Below are 8320 nucleotides of genomic sequence, written 5' to 3'. Positions count from 1 at the left end.
AGTTTTGTGTTGCAAGCCAATCATAGCTTTGGGAAGTCAGTTTCGCGTTTGCTAACCTAGATTTTCCGCACTTTTTTGCTTCTTCCTGCGTTTCGATTGGTTTCTTGGATTGTTGAATTGTTTTCGTTTCTGCATTTCATATATCATGATATATCTTGGACATGCTGTCTACCGCACATTCAAAGACGCATTATTACTGTGGATGTCAAGTGTTTGTGAGCAAAAAGAGTAGTGCTAATTTCTGGTCATTTTAAGTCTTACATTTTTGTCGATCTGTTTCGCTTTATCTTATAATCTCAAATCCTGATAATTTCCTCGTAATTTCGTTTCTTATAAATTATAAATATCTTTTATATCTCCTGTGAGTGATTTACAGGAAAATTTGGAAATAAAACAACACTTGTTTAATAAGAAGCGGCTGTTTTTGTGTTTAGTTGTATAGCTCATAATCCACAGTCTAAGCGGGCAATTCTCCATATGAACATCTTGTTTGCCCCCCAAAATAAACGGCCATTGCTATGTAGAAACAGGAGTTTGATAGAAAGTTTAGGCCTTAAAACTTCCTAATTAATGTGAGATAAATGTAATTAATCTCATAACATGAGATTCTGTAGCCAGTCACCAAAGGCCTTGTTACAAACGATGAAATGCCAGCGACCGTAACGCTCGCGGAAAGTATCGAGTCGGCAAGTCCAAAATACCAATCGAGCTTACTCTCCTTTGCCACTAAACCAAGAGGCTATACAACGTGAATTCGAAGGCAGAGCAAATGTGTATAGGTAATAGCATGATTTGTAGTGATCTTTGGCATAAATACCACGAGTGATATTTCGAAATTGTTATACGTAATTTCACGAGCCGTTAGGCGAGTGAAATTGGAGACAATTTTGAAATATCCCGAGTGGTATTTATGCCAAATATCACTACAAATCTTGCTATTGTTTATACTACTACCCGCAAAAGGTTTGTAATTTTCACATGTAGGTATTTCAAATTAAGCTGAAATACCACTGCTCTAAGTCAATCAAATTGCAGAAATTTCTCATGTAGTGGTATAATTAGCTTAAGACAGACAATTGAAGGATGAGAAAAAAAAACTGACTCACTGCAGTGATACCGTATCGCGCGGGGATTATTTTGGCGTTTTTTTTTTTCTTCACTTCCTTGTTTGCACGCTAGTATTCTTAGAAAATGAATATTGCACGGGAGGGGGAGTGGGGTTATTACGGGCTTTCTAGAGAGGGAGGCGCTAATACAAAAGAAGTTTTTAAATCGTTGAACTGAAACCTTTCACGGGATTATTTTATGGTTGGTTTAAATTAGATTTTCCTTTGCTTCAGACTTGTCAAGCACTATCATTCTACCTTACCGAAAACCAAGAAAGGTACAGGCGTCCACGTAGATAAAATTAAACCACCGATTATCTGCCTCGACTGAGGTTTGAGTGACGCCGAATTTTTGCGACTCGTGTCTCGATGTTTCACTTTCTCGAGACAGGTTCGAAACACGGATCATGTAACGTGCTTTTCTAGCTTCCTCGTCTCAATAAGGTAATAATCTGTCGACAAACAAAACTGTCATGAAATTCAGATTGAGCCTACAACCTTGATCTAAATTAGTGACAACAATTATTCAAAAACTTAAGCAATAGACTATAACACAGAGGCCGTCAACTTAATTGTCCACATGGAATCAAACTTCTCAAATAAAAGTACCTCAATTTTGTAAGATTAGAGGCCAGGATAAGGAATAGTTTCGAGTAACATATTCTAATTTCAGTTCGAAACCACGTTGTTAACTTCCGATAATAATATGGAGAAAAGCTAATGGATTGAAAGGCGATGTAAGAAGCCAAAGTTCTCATACCCTGTTACAAGGCGAACTGAACGGCTTTTGGCAAATATTCCTTTCAGTAACTTCACCAGTCGATCAGTAATGTTCAAGCTTATAACGTGCCTCCTCACGATTTTGTTTGCTTTCAACTGCCGTGCAAACACAATTTTAGAGGAACCACTGGAAAGTTTGTTCCAAGACTATAACAGAGGTGAGTTTTAAATGAAGCAATCGGTACTGAAAGCCACTGTGGCCGGCGGCCGCCATGCATGTCATCGAAGATGCATGGTCTCGGACTCTTTTATATGCAATATTGTTTAACTTCTACAAATCGAGCTTAAGATTTAAAGATGAGAAGGGAAGTCTGAAGAAAGTTTCGGAGTCCCACACCACAAGGCTTAATGCGGAAAGTTTCGAGTCATGGACGGATCAATATCTGCTACCATTCAGAAATTCTAACAAATTTATTCGCATTTGAGAAATACTGAACAAAACCCAGCCTGAGAAAACAGCCGACATTTGGCGACGCTACCACTGGTTTCCCCGCCAAATGACGTCTGAGAAACGAACGCAGAAATTCCATACTGATGACGCGTCACTACCCATATCTTGTTAATGATTCTAATTGGTTGAATCAAATTTCCCATGCGGCACGTTAACCAGAAGCATTACCCAGATCTGGGTAGTGACGCGTCATCAGTATGGAATTTCTGCGCTCGTTTCTCAGACGTCATTTGGCGTGGAAACCAGTGGTAGCGTCTCTAAATGTCGCCTGTTTTCTCAGGCTAAACAAAACGAACAAAACCGGGTTCCAAAAACGCTGGGATTAAACATATTTTGGCTCCACTACACAACCGAACAAACAAAACAACACTTGGAGGCATGAGCGCGTCGGTCAGCCAGGCCCATGAAAGGATTTGTTAACTGACGTGAAAACTCCACTAAACGGTCACTAAATCGAACCCCCCTAACCGCGATCCCTTGCGCGCCTCACTAGAACCCAGTTTTCCGTTCCGTGCCGGCAAAATATTATAATTTATGTCAATTGTAATTTACACAAATCGCCCCTTGTAAGAGAATCCAGGACAGTCTCAGATTCTGGATTCCACTCTTTGTCAGCAGAACTTGGATTCTGGATTCCAGTCGTTAGTGGGATTCCGGACTCTTTGAGCTGTAACCCAGGTTTTCACAGTCCAAAAGCAAAAATTTGCCGGATTCCGGAATCCCTTACACGAGCGAGTTTTATCACTCTGATAAACTGCGTAGCAAGCGTTTCCGTGTGGTTTCGGAACAAAGAAAGACCGAGGAACGACGAGGAACTGGATTTTCGGTTTTGGCTGAGGTCTTTGACACTCGCTCCTCGTTATTTTACTCCGAAACAGCATGGAAACGCTTGCTACGCAAGTTAGCACTCTGATTTTACAGCTAGTCCCCGACTCTTTTTATACTTCTCCCCTCTTTACTACTTTCTTCTGTTTCTTAGCAGACGAAACTGGGGCAGCAGATGGCAGTCGAAGACGTTATTGTGGTGGAATAACTTACAATCCATCATTTAAAATGTGCTGTGGCGGTACTGTTCAATTAAAGTTTGGAACCAGGCCAAGGTGTTGTGGAACCAAAGCATATGACACCAGTATCCAAATGTGCTGTGGCCGTACTTCCGTTCAATATAAGTTATACCGGATGAGTCCAAGGTGCTGTGGGACCAGGGCTTATGACACCTCGTATCAAATGTGCTGTGACGGTATTTCCGTACAATTCAGGTTCGGAAGTACTCCAAGGTGTTGTGGGACCAAAGGCTATGATGCCCGTTCCAAAAAGTGCTGTAAAAATTGGCTCGGCAATAAGAAGGTGTGTGGCATGGGTGATGCTGACCAGCCTTTCTTCTCAAAATGAAACTCATTTGGGGTAGTGAAAAGTGACTCTAGGAGAAAAAGCCATTTGCACTAAAAATGGGCGGTAATATTTGATTTCAATATCATGCTTTTGTTCAGAGTAAGCCTTAATGAAGATTAAAACAAATGTAATCATTTGCTCTCAAGCCTCCGCTCATATTAAAAAAGACAAATATTATATTTCTGTTAGTTGTAATGATATATACGAACCAGTATCAAATTGTTTAGAGTATAAGCAAGTAAAACTTACCTGTACCAGGAAACTCTATCTGTCTTAATCTGGCTAAAAAACAAAATAATTGAAAAAAGTTGTACGGAAAACGTCGCAGCAAATAAATTGCAGTTTATATCCGGTCCTGTATTGAATTCAACAAGGGGGAACTTAATTAAGTTACCAGATGCAGAGCGCATAAATATTATGATCTTGCAATGGACCTTATATATGCGTATTAAAGTCGAGTCATACCCCAAATACCCGATTGGATTCCAAACAAGATACACGAATACGTGTAGTGTTGACTTACCTTGACTACTACCGATTATAGTGGGTGTGTTAATTGGCAGGAATTCAAGAGCCAGACGCCGCTTGATCAATAGACAACACAATACCAAGAGAAGAAGATGCCAATACTCTACAAATATCTTTTCTAAGAACACCCACAAAAACAAAGAAGTGAATAAAAAGCCTCCGCCAAAATATTCCCCATGCGATAATTGTCTCTCACTGAAGTGAGTATATTTTTCTGGCTCCTCAATTCTCTTGCGGGTCTCTTCAGTTTTCAAGTTTACTTAACTTTGCCTTCAGCTAAATTTCCTCTTTCTAATTCGCTTTTATTATGATCTGGTAATCAGCAAAAACCTCTTGGTCTTCCTGTCATATATATATATGTCTGTATAAACTATAGTGTGAGCTCTGTCGATATTCTACCTAATTGCGGTGGCCCAGAAGGCTCAAACGTAAACAAAAAAAGAAACGCAAATAAAAAAGGAAAATGCAAAAAAGACAAATATTTAAAACAAAAACGCAAACAGAAAATCAAAACGCAATTATAAAAGAAAAACGGAAGTAAACAGGAAACGTGAAGCTCCTGAGTTCTCGCAAGCCGCCGCCACCAGTAGTATTTTTGATACAGATGCAATGGGCCTATTTCGTGACTACGGTCTCAGCAGACGTGGCGTGGACGTTAGCGATCACGAAGTTAAGGAAATCGCGCAAAGGGAAATATCTGGTTCCGACGAACTTCGAGGTTACAGAGCAGTGTGGCACTCCCCAAGATTAGTAGTGGTCGTGGTAGTGTACGTTGGCCTAGCTCAAACACAAACAAAAAAGAAACCGCAAATAAAAAAACGGAAAACGCAAATAAAAAAGGAAAACGAAAATGAAACAAAAGAAAACGCAAATAAAAAAGGAAAATTCTTTGAACCTTCTGGGCCACCGTAAAATGACACTATAAAACATGAGAATGTTCGAGGGAGTGAAGCAGTAAGTGACTGAGAATCAGAGGAGAGCATATTCAGTATACCAACAATGGTCAAGCTAGGATTTGCATTTATTGCAGCCGTGGTCTTGTGTTTTTGCGGCAGCTATGCTGCGAACTTACTGCCGGAAGAACTAGATTCGCTGACAGATGTCAAATATGGAAATTTAAAGGACCAAAGAAGCCGTAGTGAAGCAGCTCATGAGGAGGATGCTGAATTCCAAGATGATAACTTCAAAGATTACGATGGCTCGAAAGAGGAGCAAGGTTAGTTCACGGTGCTTAATTAATTCAGTTTCTCTTTAGAAAAATAGAAGCTTCAACGCACCATCACGAGTACGATACTGGTGCGAAATTCTTCTTCTGCCTCTTTTCTCGTGTATGCATTTTGTTGACGTTTCGCTATGGCCTGGGACTTAAGTCGTTTTTGCTTTATTCGTCACTAGATGACATGACAACAGAAAGCAAGCAACGTCGATTTATTAGCGCCAGATGTGGAGGAAAAACCTACAACCCGTCATTAACAGTAGAGAATACAAAAGGCAACAGCTAAAAAAGCATCAACTTTTCACTGCTGATGTTGACGCTGGCTTAACTAAGGTCTTGAATAAACAAAGTTTCTTTTATCTTACAATGATAATCTGTTTTGCCAGATGCTAAGATTTCAAAGTGATCCCATTTAATGTTATGTCCGGTGGCAGTGATATGGTCAGCAATAGCTGAAGAGTGATCATTTTTCTGTTAGGGACTTGAAGTGTTCAGTCTTACTGTCATGGAGCCGTCGTTTAGTTTTACCAATGTAAATATCATTACGATCCCAACAACAAGCTTTGTAAATGACTTTGGATCTTTGAGAGCGATTAAGGCGGTCCTTGTATGGAAAGAAATATTTAATGCGTCAAGCGTTTCGAAAAAATTAAATTAACACAGGAGTAAAACTAGTAAATACAGGATTTTAGGCGTTTAGAAATTTGGTTGCTTTGAAGACCTAAATAAGGTAACAAAATAATAACTTCCTTCTAACGAACCATAGGAACAAGAACAACTCGCTTGTTTCGGTTTCGTTCCAACGCATCATTGACGTGGAAGTTTATTATTCCTTGAGGGTAACCATTCTGAAGAAGAAGTTTTCTTTAATAGATCATCCAGGGCAGATTGTAGCAAAGAAGAGGAGGAGCAAATTTGGTAGCAACGATAATTCAGAGTGCGGATTAAGTTTAATAATATATATTTTGTATTTGCGAGGAGTGAAAGAGTCCCATTTAGTATACTGAAAGACTTGTGAATGTTTTTTTCCGTGTAGACAGATATCATAAAGATGGTGTTGGGGACGCGTTTTACTAGGATATCGAAAAACAGAATTTCGTTGTGATGTTTAAATTCAATGGTAAATTCAATATTGTTGTGACGACTGTTTAAATACTGTAAAAAACTCATTAGCAAAGTTTTTGTTGTTAAACATGGTGAAAGTGTTATCAACGTACCGAAACCAAAGTGAAGGACATGATTACCGAATTTCCAAAGGCCTAAAATTCTGTATTTACCAGTTTTACTCTTGTGTTAATTAAAAAATAATTTTTCAAAACACCTGCCATATTAAATCTTTCTTTCCATGCAAGGACCACCTTAATCGCTCCCAAAGATCTAAAGTCATTTACAAAGCTTGATGTTGGGATCGTAATGATTTTTACATTGGTGAAACTAAGCGACGGTTCCATGATAGCTAGACTGAACACTTCAAGTCGCTAACAGAAAATGATCACCCTTCAGCTATTGCTGACCATATCACTGCCACCGGACATAACATTAAATGGGATCACTTTGAAATCTTAGCATCTGGCAAAACATATTATCATTGCAGTGAGATAAAAGAAACATTGTTTATTCAAGACCTTTATTAAGCTAGCGTCAACATCAGAAGTGAAAAGTTGATGCTTTTTAAGCTGTTGCCTTTTGTATTCATTACTGTTAAGAATTTTTAAATTCCTAATCTCTTCTCCAGACCCCTTGTAACGGTCAGTTAAGATCACTTTTGAAAATGTATGTTAAATAGCATACAACATACACATCATCGCATAAAAATGCAAAAACTCACAATGTTTATCACCGCTGTTTGTGTTTTATTTTTTATCAAACTACGATGGCCCGAGAACAAAAGTTTTATAATATAATTTATAATGGAATTGAACTGAAGGGAGTGCAATTTAGTCTGAAATCATACGAACTTCAATTACCAGTTTGTTACAGCCATTTTGAAATTAACTTCAGTCAGTAACAATATATTTATTTGATCTGGTAGCCTGTTTCAGGTTGAAAAGCAAAAACAAAAAGGCTTAGTTTCTCTTTTGAAAAATACAAGCTTCAACGCACCATCACGAGTACGATACTGGTACAAAATTCTTCTTCTACCTCTTTTCTCGAGTATGCATTTTCTTGACGTTTTGCTATGGCCTGGGACTTAAGTCGTTTTTGTTTTATTCGCCACTTAATCACATGACAACAGAAAGCAGGCAACGTCGATTTATTAGCGCTAGATGTGGAGGAACAACTTACAACCCGACATTTCGTATGTGCTGTGGCGGTACAATACAAGTCAGGTCGGGAATACGACCCGCGTGTTGCGGGACCCAAGCTTACGATGCAAATTTCAGGATGTGCTGTGGTGGTACTGTACAATTCAGGTCGGGAATCAGACCCGCGTGTTGTGGGACCCAAGCTTACGATGTTAGTTTCAAGATCTGCTGTGGTGGCACTGTACAATTCAGGTCTGGAATAAAACCCGCGTGTTGCGGGACCCAAGCTTACGATGCTAATTTCAGGATGTGCAGTGGTGGCACTGTACAAGACAGGTCTGGAATAAAACCCGCGTGTTGCGGGACCCAAGCTTACGATGCTAATTTCAGGATGTGCTGTGGTGGCACTGTACAATTCAGGTCTGGAATAAAACCCGCGTGTTGCGGGACCCAAGCTTACGATGCAAATTTCAGGATGTGCAGGGGGGTTCTGTACAATTCAGGTCGGGAATAAGACCCGCGTGTTGTGGGACCCAAGCGTACGATGCTAATTTCAGGATCTGCTGAGGCGGTATTGTAAAATTCAGATGCTGATCAGTCT

The sequence above is a fragment of the Porites lutea genome, chromosome 11 (assembly GCF_958299795.1).
Source record: "Porites lutea chromosome 11, jaPorLute2.1, whole genome shotgun sequence".
Classification (NCBI taxonomy): domain Eukaryota; kingdom Metazoa; phylum Cnidaria; class Anthozoa; order Scleractinia; family Poritidae; genus Porites; species Porites lutea.
The sequence above is the reverse complement of the archived record's forward strand: the minus strand, read 5'-3'. Positions refer to the sequence as shown.